At 45.1% G+C, this 20,924-nt stretch overlaps 1 pseudogene; it reads left to right on the forward strand.

The window, feature by feature from the left end:
• The first annotated feature begins 4,405 nt into the window (after window positions 1-4,405).
• LOC115392363 (cytochrome P450 2B4-like) lies at window positions 4,406-20,924 on the forward strand (annotated as a pseudogene).

Here is a 20,924-nt window from a genome sequence, read left to right on the forward strand (position 1 = left end):
TCGGTTGAACACCTTCCCCGGCACTGACATGAATGTGACGCCTCTGTAGTTCTCACAGCTGCTGAGGTCACCTTTCTTGGGCAGCTTGATAATATGTCCCTCTTTCCAATCTGTTGGTGTTTCTTCCTGTTCCCAGATCTTCACAAAGAGCGGTAGTAACATGTCAGCTGTTGTCTCTACATCCGCCTTAAGGGCTTCCGCTGGAATTCCATCTGGGCCGGCTGCCTTGCCGTTCTTCGTCTTCTTGATGGCATGGATAATTTCTTCTCTAGTTGGTGGATCACAGTCTATGTCGATGTCAATCTCTGTTTCTGCTATGTCTGGTGGGTTCTCAGGAGCTGGTCTGTTGAGAAGTTCCTCAAAATGTTCTGCCCACCTCTCTAATAGTTGTTCAGAGTCTGTAATGTTTTGTCCCTGTTTATCTTTGACCGGTCGTTCTGGTCTGCTGTACTTCCCTGCTAGCTTCTTGGTTATCATGTACAGGTCTTTCATATTGCCGTAGTAGGCCGCTTCTTCTGCTTCTTGCGCCAGGCTGTCTATATAGTGTCGTTTATCTTTCTTTATGCTCCTCTTCACTTCTGTATGGGCTTCTGCATATTCTGCTTGGGCTGCTGCTTTGCTGGCTCTTGTACGTTTCACGTTGACTGCTTCTTTCTTGAGTCTTCTTGCTTGTATCTTCCGGAGGGTGTCTACCGAGATCCAGTCCTTATGTTGGTTCTTCTTTGGCCCAAGCACTTCTTGGCATGTTTCTTTGAGTGCTTCTTTTGTTCCTTTCCAAAGGTCGTGGGCATCGGCGTCATTGGTGGTAAGCTCCTGCAGTACCTCGAATCTGTTCCTCAGGGTCATGGTAAAAGCTTCCTGTATTGTCTGATCTTTCAGTAGGGTGATGTTATACTTCGCCCTGCCTGCTGCCTGCCTGTCCATTCTCTTCAATCTCAGCTTGAGTCTCGCAGTCAGAAGATGGTGGTCTGATGCTGCATCAGCTCCCCTTCTCACTCGTACGTCTATGAGAGACCGCCTGAACTTCTTAGTAATACAGAAGTGGTCGATCTGGTTTTCCGTGATATGGTCAGGTGATACCCAGGTGGCCTTGTGTATCCTCTTGTGGGCGAAGATGCTGCCTCCAATGACAAGGTCGTTCAGTCCACAGAGGTCAGCGAATCTCTCTCCATTCTCGTTCATTTCTCCGAGGGCATGTTGTCCCATCACTTCCTCGTAGCCTCTGTTGTCTGAACCCACCTTCGCATTAAAATCCCCCATGAGGATGTTGACTTCCCTGTCTTTCAACTTGTCCAGAATTGCCTGTAGTTGGTTGTAGAACTGATCTTTATCTTTATCGTCATGGTCGTTGGTGGGTGCGTAGCATTGGATCACATTCATCTTGATGTTCTTCTTCATGGTCTTGAAGGATGCTGTTATTATTCTTGAACCGTGCGCTTCCCACCCTATCAGAGCTTTCTGTGCTGTTCTTGAAAGCATGATTGCTACCCCTTCCATGTGCACTGCGTTCTCTTCTTCATGTCCTGAGTACAACACAAGTTCGCCGCTAGCCAGTCTTTTTTGTCCGGCCTGCAGCCACCTCGTTTCACTCAGTCCTAGCAGGGCGATGTTATATCGGCGCATCTCTGCTGACACTTGTGCTGCCTTCCCTGCTTCGTACATGGTCCTGACATTCCATGTAGCGATGGTAGTGGTCTTCTTGGTCGATAGAAGGGTTGTCGGCACTGAAGCGTCCTTTCGGCTTTGGCCCCTGCGCGTCATATTTCCTGTAGGAGCAGGACCTTCCTCTCCCAGAACTGGAGTTTCTTGGGCTGTTGTGAATGCTTCTGTAGCAAAAGATTTTTTTCCGAGGTGAGGGTGCTGACCCCACGCCCAACCTTCCCGGAAGGACTGGGTTTCTTAATCGGAGTTGTCCCTCTCCTAGATGGATTGCCTGACTGGGCTACCGAGTTCCATCTACCCGGGTGAAGTGCTCTTAGTCTGGCCTCTGCCCGTCGACCAGTCCGGCATGGGTGACCCTACCAGGAGACGAATCTCCCACCGGCATAGCTCTTGGGGTCACTGAGGCACGCAAGCTTCCCAACCAACGACAAGGTTGCACTTCCTCTGGGAAGTTGAGTTGTTCTGCTTGTCGTTTTTTTCTTTTGAGACCAAAGACAAATCTCCACACTGTGGACAATAAATGAATTAACTAACTAACTAAGTAACTAACTCACTAACTAACTAACTAACTAACTAACTAACTCTCACAGGAGCGTCACAAAACACAAAACTTCTGACAAATATTCAGGAGCCAGACCATTCAAACATTTAAACACATACAATAAAATCTTAAAATGAACTCCAGAAGACACAGGGAGCCAATGAAGTGATTTCAGCACAGGAGTGATGTGATCAAAGCACCTTTTCCCTGTCAGGAGGCGAGCAGCTGCATTCTGGACCAGCTGTAAGCGACGAATGGAAGAAGCGTCTAGACCATAGCACAATGAATTACAATAGTCTAGACGTGTCGTGATTAGCGTGTGAAATGATTTTTCCAGCTGGTCCGAGGGTATGTAAGATTTTACTTTTGCAATCAGACGCAGCTGAAAGAAACTTGCTTTAACCACTGAACTGATTTGCCTGTCTAATTTAAAAGAGCTGTCAATCATGACACCAAGATTTTTCACGCAAGAGCTTTGAGTAACATCAAATGTAACTGTCGGGTCAGGTTTTCCAAACACAATTACCTCAGTTTTATTCTCATTTAGGTTCAGAAAATTGGATTTCAGCCAAACTTTAACTTCATTTATACAATTTTGTGAGGACTGGAGCGAGGCTTTGGACGTGAGTGGTATATATATCTGAATATCATCCGCAAAGCAATGAAAGGAAACCTGATATTTTCTGAAAATTGAGCCAAGAGGCAACATATATAAAGAAAACAAAGTTGGGCCTAATATGGAGCCCTGGGGTACTCCACATTTAAGGCATGCTTTGGATGATAAAAAGGATCCAATATTCACAGAAAAATGTCTCCCGGAAAGATATGACCTGAACCATTTTAACGCAGTGTCTTTGATACCAACTAGAGAGTCTAGACATGATAATAAAATCTCATGATCCACAGTATCAAATACTGCAGTGAGATCTAAAAGCATCAAAACAGCAGCGTGACCAGAGTCCATTGTTAAAAGTAAATCATTAAAAAATGTTAACAGTGCAGTTTCAGTGCTGTGACGAGATTTAAAACCAGATTGAAATTTCTCAGCTATTTTGTTTAGATCCAAGTGACACTGAAGTTGGGATAAGACAATTTATTCTAGAACTTTTGATAGAAAAAGCAGCTTAGAAATTGGCCTACAGTTTGATAGCTCTGCAGGATCCAAGACGTGGTTTTTTAAAAGGGGTTGAACAACAGCATGCTTGAAAACCTCAGGAACACAGCCTGAGTTAAGTGAAGTGTTGATCAACTTCAAGATGTACGGACCAATGGAATCAACAACAGATTTTAAAAGTTTTGATGGGAGGCTGTCAAAAAGACACGCAGAAGCTTTAGACTTTAATTTCAGGCACAGAAATTACCAATCGTCTGATACTTTAAAACTGAACCATCTCCAAATTACTGAGCCACTGCTTTTTCTTCTACTGACCAGTTCCTCCTTTGCGTGCTCTGCAGTGCTCTGCAGCCGCTGCTGTCCTCGGCTGTGTTCGAAACCGCATACTGCCTACTACATACTGCCGTACCCATACTGTCCATACTGCATACTGCATACCCAGTCCATCAGACAGTATGCAAAGCGTTTACACTACAGCATACTACATAATAACCCACAATGCATTGCACTCCTCCCTGAGCCGAAATCGACCTGCTAAAGCTGATTTAACTTTGACTCTAAACTCTTCAAATGTATAACTTTATCGAGATTTTTTTTTTTTTAAATTAGGTGACAAAGTGGTCGTTTAGAGCCCGAGTGTGTCGTTTATTTGTCCGAATACCAATCGTTTATGATTTTGTTCGGACGAATTCGGACAACTTTAAGCCAGCCGCAGTGAGCGGCTCCAGCACGGAGGAGTCAGAGAAGCAGAGAAGCAGGGAGAGGAGCCGCCACGGGGGCCCCCCGGTGCGGCGCGCCACCCCCAGGGGCGGGCCTGCCGGCGAGCGCAGAGTTTCTCACACCCTCCGGGGCCGGACCCAGATCGCGGGGCCGGACCCAGATCGCGGGGCCGGACCCAGATCGCGGGGCCATCTGGATGGCAGCAGAGGAGAGGGGGAAACAAGGCCACAGTGCAACTCCGTGGCTCAGAAGTGGAGGGCGGGGCATCCACAGTGCGATCGGAGGAGGCAGGGCTGAGACTTGGAACTCCTATTTCACAGCAAACCCACCAAGTAGCCTGTTCAGTCCGTCCAGTTCATTTCACCACAATGATTTTCTCAGTCGTCCTAATATTGGTATGCCTTTACTTTTTAGTTCTCAAAACCCAGCGGCCCAGGAATTTTCCTCCAGGCCCCTTTGCTCTGCCTGTTTTGGGAAACCTTTTAAATCTGAACCTGGAGAATCCCTTGAAGGATTTTGAAAGGGTATGTATTATTTTACGTATTAATGTCAGTTTTTTTATTTTTCCGATGAAAATTTTGCTGCGCATCTTTCCTTGTGCGTTATTCACACAGAAGCCACGCTCTGTTGAATGTTTATGATTTAAAAGCATGCTGCTGATATGAAAGTTGAGTGTCTGCACACTTGGTCCTTTAAAAATAAATTAACATCATTTGGCATCATTTTTGTATGCAATGCAAAAAAAAACCAAAAAAAAAAAAAAAACAACCTTGCATGTAGAAGGGTTTGTCTGTGTGTGGCAGTTATAATAAAAGCAATTGTGTGTCTGATGACAAACTTGATCGATCCATGCTCTCATTGCTGGAAAAGTGAACAGACACAACAGCTTTTACATTAAAGATATTTCACATTTGAATAAACCATGCAGTCAAATAACATTCAGTTAAAAAATAAACATAAGTCTGTACAAAGGTGGGTAACCCAGACCCCTGGATTTCTTTACTCAATATGAAATGCTTTTAATTCACTTACCCTGACTTTCACCATCAAAATAACCTTTATCTTATATCTTTATGACTGTCTTGGGTGATTTCTTTTGCATGAACACACAGAGTCACACAGCAGATCAAAACAAACATGCATGCATAATTTAAATATATAAACACATTTACTATAGATTAGGGGTGTCCTCAGATAGTCGACGATTCGATGATTCCTTCGAAGGGGCCTGATTCCACTGCCAATCATACAGTCGAAGCATTGAAGAAATGTGGTTATTAAACGAGGACCATTCCATTACAGCTGTATAGGGGTGCTGAATGACTGATTTTACATAGAATTGCTTGTTTTTTTCCAAATAAACAAGATATAAAGCCTATTTGGTATACATGTTAGCATATCAAATACACTGTGGAAAAATGTACTTAACTTGTACTTTTATTCAATATTCTATCTAACTAGTGTTTGTGAATGTACCACCATGGTGAGTGGCACAATCCGATTTTGCGCAGAGCTCCGTCACAGAGCAGCATCTCGGTGGTGATTTGGCTGAACTTTAAAAGGTTCAAAATGTAGAAAAAAACCCAGAACTTCAGACCAAGTCAAAGATGATCCAAAAAAAGTCAAATGCAAGTTGTGTTCTTTCATATCACTTCACAACAACATGGCTTTCCACCTTAAACGGGTCAGTAGCCAGATAATTGGGCTAATAAAAGACGGTTCTGTTACTCACTTCTCATTTTTAATGCTGACTTTTATTTCGTTTAATTGTAATATTTTAGGGTATTATTATATTATTATTTTTATTTATCTAAAAGGCTAATTCTATTAATTTAGTGTTTGTTTTTGCGTGGATGTTGCGCTGCGAAACGGACCGACACAGTGAAATTAAGCCTATTTCATTTAATTTGAGCAGATAATGTGAGAAACTGTTTAGCCTAAAAATGTGAGCTTATCTGCAGAGATTATAGATATAAATAAATAACATGCTTTAGCCCGTTTGTTAGAAGAGGGTTTGGTTCTGGTCATTTGAACTATACTTCATTTGTTTGATGTTTAGAGTTACCGACACTTTGTTCCAGTCTGTGTTTCAGTGTGTAGGGGAAAAAAAATAGGTGTTGTTTTACCTGCCTGCGCTGTTTTTTTTAAAATTATTATTATTTTTATTATTAGTGCAATCAGGGCCGGCTGCAGGCATAGGCGCCCGACGCTCCGTGTTCCGTGTGAGCACCGCTCTGCACTGTGCTGTGCTGCTCCGACGCCCTGTGTAGGCACGCTTCACCCCCCCCCCCCCCACACACACACACACACACACACACTTCTACTATAGATTCTAAAATCCAACAGAGAACACACACACACACACACACACACACACACACACACACAGTTCATAGATGTCCAGAGTAATTTACACTTTTCACAACTCAAAGTTTAGACCAGGGTTCCCCAATGGGCGGAGTTTGGGTCTGAATGGAGGAAATAGTTTATCCAGGAGCGATCCAGTTATTGAGGATGAACCTCTCACTTTCTGCACTGCTGACTTTAGGAGTTCTGACTTTTTTCTTTCACTGTCATATAGTGAATATATTTCACATATGTCTCCGTCTCTGACAGCAGGGAGGGGATTTTCTTTTTTAAGCAGCAGCACCAGCCAATCAGGGAGCTTTATTTCGAGGGTGTGGACAGGTCGGCGCGGAGCTGATCGGCGCCTCTCAGAGCACCACACACCACAGGATTTGCTATCAGAATTATTCAACATGTTCATTATGATCTCCCCTTCAGACGCCTCCCGAGAGGCTCCGACCGAAAAAAATCTCTCTGAACACACCGCACACCAGAGGAGGATCAGAACCGAACTCATACGCCCGACAGTCGGAAATGTCGGCTTCGACAGGGAGGAGAAGACCAGGGCAAAATTCGCCCTGATCCTTCTGTAGCAGTGTGTTAAACTGACCCACAGGTTGACGTGACCCGCCCACTTTCCCGCCGGCAAAAACCAAAACACAGACGATAGAACTTCCGGGTCACGGAGATCGAAGACATTTAAAAATCACATTGAAGCCTGCTTTGTGGACAGTATTTCAACTTTCCTTTATTTGATCTATCTTAACAAACGGAATATTGAAAAACAAACTAATTTTCATTTATTTGTTTTTATTTTAAAAATGAAAAAAGGGAAAAACGACTCATTTTTCAATAATTTGTTTTTTGATTCTTAATTGAATATCAATTGAACGAATGGTACATGGATTAGAAGCTTTTGGTTTGGCTTTATTCCAATTTAAATCTGCATGTCCACATTGCCTTGTTTTAAAAGCTGTTATCCCAGTAAGTGATGTTCCATGATTAATGATAAAAGTCATGAGTTTTGTTGTTGTGAAACTTCTAAACTGGGATTTTGTTCTTGTGCTTCACAGCTGAGGAGAACTTATGGAAATGTCTACACTCTGTTCATTGGCCGCAATCCAGCTGTTGTCATCAATGGGTTAAAGGTCATGAAGGAGGCCATGGTGACCAAGGGGGTGGAATTTGCCGGACGACCTCAAGACCTGTTCATCAATGCTATCACCCTGAAAAGAGGTTGATGTATTATCAACTCTATACTTGTTTGACATCTCTTGTTGGAGCATGACAGATGTATTCACCATTATTTGCTTGTTTGTTTGAAGGCTTAGATATTTTATTTTGCTGTCCAGTAATGCAGTTTGACGAGAAATAAGGCGGTGATTAGTGCCAGAAAATGTCATGGGTTCACGAACTGACTGGTCTTCTCTTCATGGAGTTTGCATGTTTTCCGTGTGTGTGTGTGTGTGTGTGTGTGTGTGTGTGTGTGTGTGTGTGTGTGTGTGTGTGTGTGTGGGTTCCAGGTACATTCCAAAACCATCCATGTGAGGTTAAATAGCTTCTAGGTGTGAGTGTGAGTTGTCGTTCTCACTGTTTGTCCTGTGGTGGACTGGACACTTGTCCAGGGTGGATTCGGGATGAACCCATACCGACCTGGGAATAACTCCAGCGGCCGACAACCCTGGACAGGATAAAGCTGGAGAGAAGATGGAGGATGGATGGATGGATGGATGGATCAGAAACAGGTTTACTGCCAAGTACAGAAGCCCATGAGGAATTTCTTTTGGTGGATGTGCAAACATAGATAAAAGAGGAACAGATTTAAAAAGGCACAAATAAAAAATATAAATAGAAGGAATTAAGAAACAAAATAACATAACAATAACTACAACAATAAATATGGAGAGGATTTACAGAATCACATAAGTTACTATAATTACAAAATTACAAAGGTTAAAGGTATACACAGTGATGATTATGGGGGGGGGGGGGGGGGGGGGGGGGGGGTGACGCCTTGTTCATGAGAGCGGTGACAGCAGGGAAGAACCTGTCCTTGTGTCGTGAGGTTCTGGTCCTGGTGGACCAGAACCTCCTTCCAGAGGGGAGAGTTTGAAAGAGTTGGTGGCCAGGGTGGGAGGGGTCAGCCACCATCTCGCCTTCCCGCCTCAGTGTGGTGGATGGATGGATGGATGGATGGATTGATAAGACGTGCTTGTACAATGAATCCTGTCTGCCACAGTGTTTCCTCAACAGGTTTCTGCTCCCATCAGGATGCATGTTTTCACAAATTCCCGGTCATAGTATGATTGACAACAATAATGTAGTTCTCTTTTTCTGCTATGTCACAGATTAACTTTTTCCTAAGAGTTTGTTCTGTTTCTTCTTCTTCTGTTGTAGGAGTGATTCTGGCCAACTATGGGTTAAACTGGAAGGAGCACCGTCGCTTTGCTCTGATGACTCTGAGAAACTTCGGGATGGGGAGGACCTCAATGGAGGACCGGATTCATGGGGAGATTCAATACCTCATCAAAACTCTGGAGAGCAATGTTGGTAGGTCATCTATGGACAATAATAGAAACATAACTAATAATCTGATACGTGAACATGGTTCACACCACTTGATTCAATTCTGTTTTCCATTCCTGCATAAAAGCCCCTTCATATCATGCTTCAATTTTAATGATCTTTACAGGTAAAACCATGAGTCCTGAGCACATGTTTCACAAGGCAGCGTCAAATATCATCTGCCAAGTTCTGTTTGGAAAACGCTACGAATATGACGACGACTTCATCAAAGAGATACTAATATTGTTCTGTGAAATTGGCAAGCTCATCAATGGCCCATGGTCGATGGTGAGTTAAAGCAGGGTCTACAGCCGTGTTCCAGCAGACTGCTTGACAGCACATTAACAACATGATGCAAGAGCTCATGTTCTGCCAGCTCTGTGGACAGACAACGCAAATCTTGATCACACCAGGAATCAGTAAATCAGCCCTAATTTATTTAACAACTAATCAAAATAGATCAAAATTGAAATATTTTGGAAAGCATTAAATTCACACATGGTACAATGTTTTAGGTAAAAAAAAAAAAAAAAGTAAATTGACCAGGTAGTGATCGGTTGACAGCTCTGCCCCCCCCTCTTCACCCGAGTGTCCAAAACATGCGGCCGGAGGTCAATTGACATGACAACACAATCGATGATCGACCTCCGACCAAGGGTGTCCTGGTGCCAAGTGCACTTATGGACACCCCTGTGCTCGAACATGGTGTCCGTTATGGACAAACTGTGTTAGCACAGAAGTCCAATAACAGAACACCACTCGGGTTCGGATCAAGGAGGCCGTGCGTCCCAATCACCCCTCCCCTCCAGGTCTCACTGTCACTGCCCACGTGGGCGTTGAAGTCCCACAGTAGAACAATGGAGTCCCCAGTCAGAGCACTGTCCAGCACCCCTCCCAGGGACTCCAAGAAGGCCGAGTAGTCTGCACTGCTGTTCGGCCAGAAGTGAAGAGTCCAGCTCTTCTCGAGAGATTGGGTTCCAGAGTCCAGGCTGTCTGGAGATCAGGCACACATTGCCCATTTGGGCTGAGCCCGGCCAGGCCCCGTGGGCAAAGGCCCGGCCACCAGGCGCTCATTTGCCATTGTCAGCAGGGTTTTTCACTCCCACCTCTAGGAGAGCTTCTCTCATGTCCCAAGAGAGGCTGGGGACATCGAGTCCAAGTGGACCATGTTCTTCATCTCCATTATCAAAGCAGCTGCCCGGAGCTGTGGTCGTAAGATCTCCAGTGCCTGCTGTGACGGTAACCCCCAAACCTGGTGATGGACACCGGAAGTAAGGGCAGCCATCAAGCTGAAGAAGGAGTCCTATCAAGCCTTGTTGGCTCGTGGGACTTGTGAAGCAGCTGACAGGTATCAGCAGGCCAGAAAAACTACAGCCTGAGTGGTTGTGGAGGCAAAAACTCAGGTCTGGGAGGAGTTCGGGGAGGCCACGGAGGAGGACTATCGGTCGGCCTCGAAGAAATTCTGGCAAACCGTCCGGCGCCTCAGGAGGGGAAAGCAGGTCTCCACCAACACTGTTTACAGTGGAGGTGGGGAGCTGTTGACCTCAATTGGGAATATTATAAGCTGGTGGAAGGAAAATGTCGAGGACCTCCTCAATCCTGTCGCCACATCTTTTGTGGAGGAAGCAGAGGCTGAGGTCTCAGAGGTGGACTCGTCCATCACCCAAGCTGAAGTCACCGAGGTGGTTGGTAAGCTCCTCAGTGGCAAGGCACCGGGGGTGGACTCATTTGATTACCTTAAGTCTCTAAGATGTGTAGGAACTTGGTTGACACGTCTCTGTAACATCGCGTGGTGGTCGGGGACGGTGCCTCTGGATTGGCAGACTGGGTGGTGGTACCCCTTTTTAAAAAGGGGGACCAGAGGATGTGCTCCAACCCTTCGGGGATCATACTCCTCAGCCCCCCTGGGAAAGTCTATTCCAGGGTACTGGAGAGGAGGATTCGATCGATAGTCGAACCTCAGATCCAGGGGGAACAATGTGGTTTTCGTCCTGGTTGTGGAACACTGGACCAGCTCTATGCCCTCCATAGGGTGCGCTAGGGTTCGTGGGAGTTCGCCCAACCAGTTCACATACGTTTTGTAGACTTGGTAAAGGCGTTTGACCGTGTCCCTCGTGGTGCCTTGTTGGGGTGCTTCAGGAATACGGAGTCCGGGGCCCCTTGTTAAGGGGCGTTCGGTCTCTGTATAACCGAAGCAGGAGTCTGGTCCGCATTGCTGGTAGTAATTCGGACCTTTTCCCGGTGCATGTTGGACTCCAGCAGGGCTGCCCTTTGTTTTGTTCATTAATTTTTAGGGACAGAATTTCTAGGTGCAGCCAGGGGCCGGATGGGGTCCGGTTTGGGGACCACAGGAATTCATCTTTGCTTTTTGCAGATGATGTAGTCCTGTTGGCTCCATCGAACCTAGATCCAGGTTCGATGGAGCCGAGTGTGAAGCTACAAGGATGAGGATCAGCACCTCCAAATCCGAGGTCATGATCCTTGACTGGAAGAAGGTGGCTTGCCCCCTCCAGGTTGGTGGAGAGACCCTGGCCCAAGTGGAGGAGTTTAAGTATCTTGAGGTCTTGTTTACGAGTGGGGGAAAGATGGAGCATGAGATTGACAGGTGGATCGGTGCAGCGTCTGCAGTGATGCAGTTGTTGTATCGGTTGTATCTGGGGAGGTGTTCCGGGCATATCCGATCGGGAGGAGGCCCCGGGGAAGACCTTGGGCACGCTGGAGAGACTATGTCTCTCGGCTGGCCTGGGAACGCCTCGGCATCCTCTTGAAAGAAGTATCTGGGGACAGGGAAGTCTGGGCGTCTCTGCTTCGACTGCTGCCTAAGCTGAAAAAAAATCAGACAGAATTAAAAAAAAAAAAAAAAAGGACAAAGTCTAAAGGCAAAACAATCATGGGCGATGCTAAGCTGCAGATCGCTAAAATGATGGATTTGAACTTTTTCTGCAGTGTTAGATGACTTTTCTGTGTTTGGCACATGCATGCATTGGGAGAAAGTCATGATATGATCATTAATATTCTCGTCTTTGCTTTCTTTTTACCAGCTGTACGATTCCTTTCCCTTCATTCGGAACCTGCCGCTACCCTTCCAAAAGGGCCTTAGAAATGTAGAGGTAATGCTTCATATTCAACTGAACCACACACATCACCTGTTACTGTGAACACTCTTAAAGATGAAATATTAATTCATATTATATCCCACATCGATCCACATGATGGCTGATGACTTGCTTTTCAGAGAATTCAGACTCTTATTGGGGGTTTGGTGGCTGAGCACAAGAAGACCAGAGTCCCTGGAGAGCCTCGAGACTTTGTTGACTGTTACCTGGATGAAATGGATAAGGTGTGTGTTAGCTGCAGCAGTTTGAACATCACACAACCATTGTCTGATTTGGGTTTGGTTGTCGTCTCTTTTGCAGAGAGTCGATGAATCTTTCTTTTGTGACAAGCAGCTGACTGTGATTACTCAGGATCTTTACATCGCTGGGACCGACACCACCTCCAACACCCTGCTGAGCAGTTTTCTTCACCTTACAAACAATCCACACATTCAAGGTACACCTGCAAGACTGAGACGAACATGAAACCTTTCATAAACCTTTAAAAATGTTTACTGCAGAGTAACCATCATCCAAGGCAGTCAGACTTGAATCCCACAGCAGCAAAAAGGAAAACCTTTTTTTCTATTGTTTGTAGGCAGAGATGTCAAAAGTATTTGCATTCACAACTCAAGTAGAAGTATAGATGAAAATGTTCAAAAAGACTTTTGTAGAAGTTGAAGTATCAACTCCAGCTTTTTACTCAAGTAAAAGTATAAAAGTACTGATTTCAAAACTACTTATAAGTATAAAAGTAAAAGTAATGTGAGGGCAAAAAATGGCTAAAGTGCAATTGTAAAATGCATTTTCTAAAAGGTTATAACAACTAATGTTGAAAAATTTGGAATGCACTAGAATAGGCTAACTGTTTCCACCTCATATGTCCATTGAAAAGGAATTGATTTTAGTAGATATATTACAGAACTGTGTGTGTACCACTGACAATTAACATGTGTTTCATGGAGCAGCAGATATGATGACTAGTTGCTGTCATGGTGCAAATAGTAATTCCTCCAGATAAGGCCAGGGATGAACGAGGGTTGGTTGGTCTTCCTTGCCCGCACCCTCCTCACTGGTGCTTGGTTGGAAAAGTTCCTTCTCTGCCTCCACGGACATTTTCGCTTCTTCATTCTGCTCCGGTTTGCGGGTGTGTGACGGAAATTCTAATGCGCATGCGCGTTGCATCGCTTTAAAACCAATGGGGGTAAAGGAATGGTGTCACGCTGAGACTTCTCATCCAACCACAATTAAATTAATCCTATTCGGAGGGCAGAATTTATTTGGTAAGCCGGAATAAAAATAAGTTGAAATGAAGTTAGGGTGACCATATTTTGAATTCTCAAAAACCAAATAAACAAAAAAAAAAAAAAAAAAAAAGGGGGGGGGGGCTCGCAACACAAATTCAGATAGGCTGCCTTTTCTAATATTAAATAATTTTCTAAATATGAACTCTTCTGTTAGAAAATCCAGCTTCAACAATATATTTCTTAATAACTGTAATAAGATAGAAGAATAGAAGATTCTCACCAAAATACTAACTTTAAGGGGCTGTATCATGCTTTTTTAGCGAGTCCAAACCCTAGAAATGGCATTAACATGGTAATAGTTTATTTTTGGCGCTAAGGAAAAGTCATTTTGTGTGAAATAAAAGATTTTCTGGGGCTAATTCTGAAACCCGGAAGAGAAAACGCTCTGTTTCACTGAAAATCCCGCCTCTCCCCCTGTGGACTTTGACTGGCAGCGTACTTCAGCCAATCAGCGCTTCAAAACAAATACGCTGGCCAGCTTTAGCTCTTTAGCTCTCTACACACAAAGACACGTGAAAACGTCTTTTCCTGTGAGAAACTCCCCAAGCGCAGACTCTTCAGACTCTTGCGCTTGCTTGATTGTTGCTTTCAGACGATGGTCAAAGTTTATTTCTGTGGGCTCCTAAGGGTGGCGTTGCTAACACTAGCGAGGGTTTCATGTTTGTTTTATGCACTTTTATACTTGTACTCCCGTATGAGTGCCGTAAAGCAGGTTTGTTCTCGCGAGATATAGTCGGGTCCGCTTCCTCTGAAAGTTGTAAATGCTGCTTTCAAGACACAGACACCGGGGGGAGTGGAGGGACCAGCAAATAACCGTTCCAAGTCTTTGTTTAACCCCACAGGGATTCTGAAAAACATTTATTGAGGTAAAAAAAGTTGCATAGTTCTGCTTTAAAAGTTTGAATATAATGTTATGTTGCAGAAAGAGTCCAGCAGGAGATTGATCAGGTGCTGGAAGGGAAGGCTCAGGCCACTTTCGAGGACAGACACAAAATGCCGTATGTTCAGGTATATGTCTCCTCCTGATTTCACCTGTGTCAAACATGTGTCTGGCTCAGCACAAAGTCAACTAAAACTCAAGATTATCCACAAAAAATCTGTTAGAGGGAAAGTACCATGCTCTTTTTATTCCGTCCCACAACAGCTAATAATAAGTTTCTGTTTTCAGGCTGTGATCCATGAAATTCAGAGAATGTCCAACATTTTTCCACTCAGTGTTTTTCACTGTACCACCAAAAACACAGAACTCATGGGATATTCACTTCCAAAGGTAATGGCTTACTGTTTAGAAACAGTTCAAACAGAAGTAAAAGATCCCTCAGGATTTTTTTTTCCTCTTCAGGGAACCACGATCATTCAGAACTTGACCTCGGTGCTGAATGAGGAAGGCCAGTGGAAGTTCCCTCATGAATTCAACCCTGAAAACTTCCTCAATGACAAAGGAGAATTCTTCAAACCGGAGGCCTTCATGCCTTTCTCTGCAGGTACGACTGCATGAACACCTTCATTTATGACTAAGAGAGTCAAATCAGACGACTCTTCTCCATTTTCTTCTGCGTCTCAGGTCCTCGGATGTGTCTCGGAGAGGGTCTGGTTCGTATGATGCTCTTCCTCATCCTGGTCACTCTGCTGAGGAAGTTTAAGTTCATCTGGCCTGAAGACGCAGGAGAACCAGACTTCACTCCTGTCTTTGGGATCACCCTGACACCCAGACCGTATCGCATGAAGGTGGAGCTCAGATCAACCAACGACTGAGAAAATTACTGCAAACGTGTGAATCTACAGATCCTTTAAAAGAAAAATTGTCCTCCTTCTAGTTGAAGCTCCTTCATTCATTTGTCCTCACAGCATATTGACTTTCTTCATTTTTTGTCCTGTCTATCAACTCTCACTACATTTCCAGACATCTCAGCCTACTTTATCTCCGATATCACTCACCTCAGGAATTAACATCACTTTAATGACTTTATGTTTGAATTGAATATCTTGTATTGAAAGTTGTGTCTCCTTTGACGTTTGAAGCTGTGTTTTTTGTGTGTGTTTTGATTCTGTTCCCAGTTGCAATAAAGAGCTCTGAACTTTATCAATCCAGTCTACATTTGGGTTCACCTGGCAAGACGAACCACTTCATGATTTTGTAAATAATAATTGTTGTGGAATTTTTGGTGAATCAGAGCCAAAGATGACGAGTCAAGGTGTTGACGCTGCACAAGGAGGATTTATTGAGGATTGCAGAGGAAGCACACACAAATCAGCTGATTGAGAGCAAGGCTGTTGCTCCGGGGAGAATCCAACCCGAGTCTGGCAGGACTTCCGGCCACGCCATCTCATATAGCTAGATCTCATGAGACTAGCAGACGCTGTTTCCAAGTGACTTCAGACAAAACGGAGCGGCCTTCACACTGGGTTCCTGAGAACTTTGAAAACAAAGCATTATTCCACATCAATAATCTCAGTGACAGAGTTAGTAGGTTGTAAACCTGAAATACAAACCAACAGTCTGGTATCGGTCACGAAGCAATATATTTCCCATAAACAATATTGTTTTCAATTTTAACTTGTATTTACCACTGTCGATAATGAACTCTGACAAAATAGTAAAGGTAGCGCAACAAAGTAGCCTCCCCACCCCACAGCAAACTTACGTGTAAATATTTCACACAGTTTCAAACACACACACACTCTGTCTACATAAGCGAACACAAAATAATCAATAATCAAACACAAATATGCCATCTGTCCCCCAAAAATAACTATAATAATATTTTTATTTCTTTATTCACTGGAAAATTATACAATTTCCAAGACCTCAACGATGTCGCTGTCAGGAACTGCTACCTGTTGTCTCCACTCAGCCAACATCTTTTCCAAGCTGGATCTCCCAAACGCCTGCCACCTAGAATGCATCCGAGAGGGAGACGAGTGGAAGACAGCCTTCAGGACTCCTCTCAGACACTTACGCTGAATCCCATTTCACCCCTTAGCCCTCCCCCTTGGCCCTACCCCTTGTTTTGCGCGTTCATGTGGAGGGGTAGGAGTGTCCCAATTTTCATTATGACGTAGGGGTAGGGCCAAGAAGGAGGGCCAGTCACCCCGCCAAAAGGATATTCTCCCAAGGCACACTTCAAACGGAGGGGTATGATCCAGTGGCGACCGGTGGCAAGGAGCGCTTGTTTCGTCAGCCTACACCGTCAGTGGCGGCCGGGGTTAGTTCACTTCCGCATTGGCGAGAGCGATCGTTTCCACACCCGCGCATTCCAGGCACATTCCAAACACAACAGATAGACGATTATTTTCAATAAACTGGTTTCTTCAACACGGCCCGCCTGGAATGCGCGTGTGGGAAACGATCGCTCCCACCAATGCGGAAGTGAACGAACCCCGCCCGCAACTGACGGTGTAGGCGGGCAAAACAAACGCCCCTCGCCACCGGCCACCACTGGAAGACAGATTTCCCAGAAAGCCTTCCAAGATCGGCAAGATGGCGGCGTCCACAAAGAAAGAAGTTCATAAACGTCAGTATTTTGTCAATTAATAAGGTTTTAAAATGTAAGAAAAACATTCTTCTTCAGCAAACAATTGTCGCATCTGAATACGTCATTGGCAGCGGCGACTACTGATGACGTACGCTGTATAAAAGGCTGGGTTTAGGGAGTGTCCGGGTTGGTTCCTGGCGGCCGGAAATGACAACAGGTCGTCAGCTGTGGCGTGTTAATGTCCCGTGGAGCGTGTGGATTAGCAGATCCCCCTCTTTGAGTTACCTGAATCCTTTGCCTAAGAGTCGGTACCACCTTCACCTTTCCTGCCTCACCTTGTGGACGTGCGTGTCTGGTTGATGCGTGGATCCATAGTAAATGACCCAAAGTGAGTACCGTTTATCTGCAGCCTGCGTTGGTCCCTGTCAGCTGTGATCCGTGTGTTCCCCGTGCTGTGCCGTCCTTTCTTATTACAGACAGATGTTCATTCCTGCCGCTACCAATTTGTGCCTGTGTGCCGTCCGGTAGTTTAATCCGTGTTTATTTCCTTAATTGATAAGCCGATTGTCGGTGTTTGCGCCGGTGGGAGCGCTTGTTCCTACACCCACGCATTCCAGGCGGACGGGGTTATAGGAGTGCTTGTTCCATACACCCGCACATTCCAGGCGGGCGGTGTTAATTCACCTATAGTTGTATTATTTGCCATTAAATGAAGTATTTGTGTTGATGTCTGTCACATGATAGATGCAAATGATTTATGTTCCTGTTAAGTGAAATACAGAGACTGAAGCTGATTCCTTTATTATTGTTATTTCCAGAAACTGATTTGTGATCATGGGCATCAACTAATAAACACACTCCTGAAGAGCCAAACCTCCTCATCCTCCTGTGTTCTGACCGACACCCATCTTGGTTGCTGAATCAACCCAAAGAACTGCGCCTCACGCCTTTCCTCATTTACATACGCGATTTTCGAAGGGGTGTTCCAATTCGGAGAGGTTTACTTTCGGCCCGACCCCTTGGCACTCCGTTTCAAAGGGGTAGGGGTAGGGGCAAGGGGGAGGGCTAAGGGGGAGGGCTAGAAAGAGAAATGGGATTGGGCCTTCGCGGCACGCTGACGCCCATGCAGTATTCCAGGCCTGAGGAATGACGTCATGAACTTCATGAACCGATTCATCTTCGTATACCTCGATGTGTTGATCGACTCTCACAGCTCTGAGGAACACACCCATCACATCTGCCAGGTCCTGGAGCGGCTCCTCAAGAACCATCTGGATGTGAAGGCCTGAGAGCTGTGAATTTCATAAATCAACTGTTTACTTTATTGGCTACATCATCTCCCAAGGAGAAACTCCAGATAGACCCGAAGATGCTCGAGGTGATACAGGATTTAAAGAAAACAACTCCAAAGCTTCCTCGGGTTTGCCAGTGATGATGGTCTTTGTTCCCTTTAAATGATAATCGTAGTCAGGCACTTTTTTTCTCAAATTAGGTTTTGATTAGCATTTTTTTTTTTTTTTTTTTTTTTTGCAATATGTTTTCACTTTTTTAGTTGTTGGAGCCAGTTGGAACCCTGATCTTTATTCTGTTTGGCATGTAAGACAGACAGTATTACATAACTGAGAGACTTTGTGTCACAACAGTTTTCCCTGCTGCCACAGGAGGAGAAAAAATAACAACATAAACCAATAATGGTTATAAAACCAAATTGGCATGAGCAGTGTTTACCAAATGAAAAACTACAAATATAAGTGGAGTCATTACATCATGACAAGTTCATAACTGCAGAATTTTGGTGAGCAAAAGCTGAACGTGTGAGTGTGTGCAAACATGTTTGTTTCATAATGTAATATTGTGTCACTATTAGTCAGCTTTTTTTCTCATCTCACAAGCCAACACAGTTTTCAAAAAAGAAGAGGATGTGGTTTGTTTTTAGGGAAATGTGTTCCAAAAGTGCATGAGTTCCATGGAGACATGGAGAGACAAACGGGAGCTGACTGTGGTCACTTCAGCTGTGAGGCACTGGGACAGTTCAGGAAAGGAAAAGTGAGAAAGTTCTGCAGTGAGTGGAAACCTAGTGAATGTAGAGCTCAGTCACTTGAATAAATCTGCCATGCTCTGATTATGACAAACCTTGTGTCTCTCTGAGTGCAGCACCTGCTGGATGCACTCACTCTACTCTGAGTTCAGAGAGAATACCACAGTGGAGGTGGGTCGGAGAATATAAATGCTGTGATTGTTTCTGTGCTTGTTTTATATTTCTATTTCTATTTCTACAAAAAACAGTTTCAGAGGTTTGGACATTTTCTAGCTGAAATCATAGGAACAGACTACTAATGATGGTCCTCTGGGTTCATTTTCTCTTCGGAATACAAAGGTGATGGAGACCTCAGTACTGAAGGAGGGACAGATTAAAGGATAAGTACGGTTTAAACAGTTTTCACGTTGTTCATGGAATGAAGTAGAATAATATACTCACCCAGAAGGCTTTTCTGATCCGAACAGTGCTTCAGGAGAAATTTAGATCCAAAATTGAGCGGCGCACATCCGTATACGTCGAGTAGACGGGGCATCGGTAATGCCGCTCCTTTAACGGCTTTAATCGTCCAAAAACTCAATAGTTTCACCAATATTTCCTCATGGTCCGCTCACGCCTAAGCGTTCGCACAGAGGACTCATTCTTGTGGGCGATTAGGGCTTCAGGTTTAACGGCGATGGCAGGTTCCATCTCAGCAGCTCCTGCTTCAAACCAATCCACACTCCTCCCCGTCTGCTTCCCAAAGGTGCCCATGGCAATCTCAAACACGGCCTTGCGGATGTGGTTCCACCTTGCAGTAGAAGAGTCAGCGGGGCGGTCCATCAGGGCTTCATTCATGGCTTCAGCATAGCATTCCCGCAGTTCGGGCACTGTAATCATAGTTGTGTGGATGCGGGGCTGGGGTTTCTGCTTGGGGTTGACACGTCTGGGGCAGAGACGTACCTTGGTGGCAACCAGGGAACGGTCGGTGTCACAGTCAGCGCTGTGGAAACTGCGCGTGATCAGCACTTGGTTCAGCAAGGATCTCCAGGTGATGGCGAAGTCCAGCTGATGCCAGTGGTGAGACCTTGGATGTCTCCAGGACACTCGGTGACAAGGCTAGGTGGAGAAGAGTGTGTTGGTCAGACAGAGGACATTTTTTAGGATTTCAAACCTTGGCGCGATAGGGGATCGGATAGGGATAGGACCGCTATCCGATCCCTTTACAACGACATCTGGAGTTCGTCAAGGATGCGTCGCTGCCCCAAACCTCTTCAACGTAGCAGTCGATTACTGGATAAACAGCGCCTCAGCACGTAGCCCAGACATTAGAGTTAAATGCCATTCCTGCATCACTGACCTCTGTTATGCAGAGGATGTCGTTATGTTCGCGGAGCTTATTGACACCATCTCTGATGCTCTCGTCATCCTCCAAGAAGAAGTGTTTTGGGGTTGTTGGATTGTGTATTTGATGAGTTTGACGAGGGAAGCAAATGTACCATCCACTTCCATTATGTCCGCCATGAAGCTCTCCTCAGACCCACCGCTGAATAAACAACAGCTCGCCCTCACAAAAAAAGTAAGTAGACTGTTCTAAATGACTAGGGAATTGCTCTAAATGGGCCAATTTGCCAAAATGTTGAAGTATCGCTTTAAATTCAGTTGTACTCCCCGTTCTCCTCTACGGGAGTGAAACATGGACTCTTTCGCATGAACAAACAAGACAACTGGACGCTTTTCACTGCAACTGCCTTCGCAATATTCTCGGCATCAGGCGGCTTCATCACGTCACAAACGAGGCTGTATACGCCAGAGCCGGTGACCCCGTTCCGCTCTTGACCATCATCAAGAGAAGAAGACTACAACTCTTCGGACACGTCTCTTGCCTTGACAATGACATTCCTGCCGAAGCAATCCTCTCCGAGGCCACCCTCCATCCGCCAAACGACTGGAAGCGCCCCCGCAGCCGTCCGAGGCTTTCCTGGCTGAAACAAGTCTCCGAGGACCGCCCACTGCCCGATCTCATCCGCAAGGCCCAGGACAGAGTCACCTTCAGGATGCTGGTTGCCACGGTCACCTAA

The sequence above is a fragment of the Salarias fasciatus genome, chromosome 7, assembly GCF_902148845.1.
Source record: "Salarias fasciatus chromosome 7, fSalaFa1.1, whole genome shotgun sequence".
Taxonomy (NCBI): domain Eukaryota; kingdom Metazoa; phylum Chordata; class Actinopteri; order Blenniiformes; family Blenniidae; genus Salarias; species Salarias fasciatus.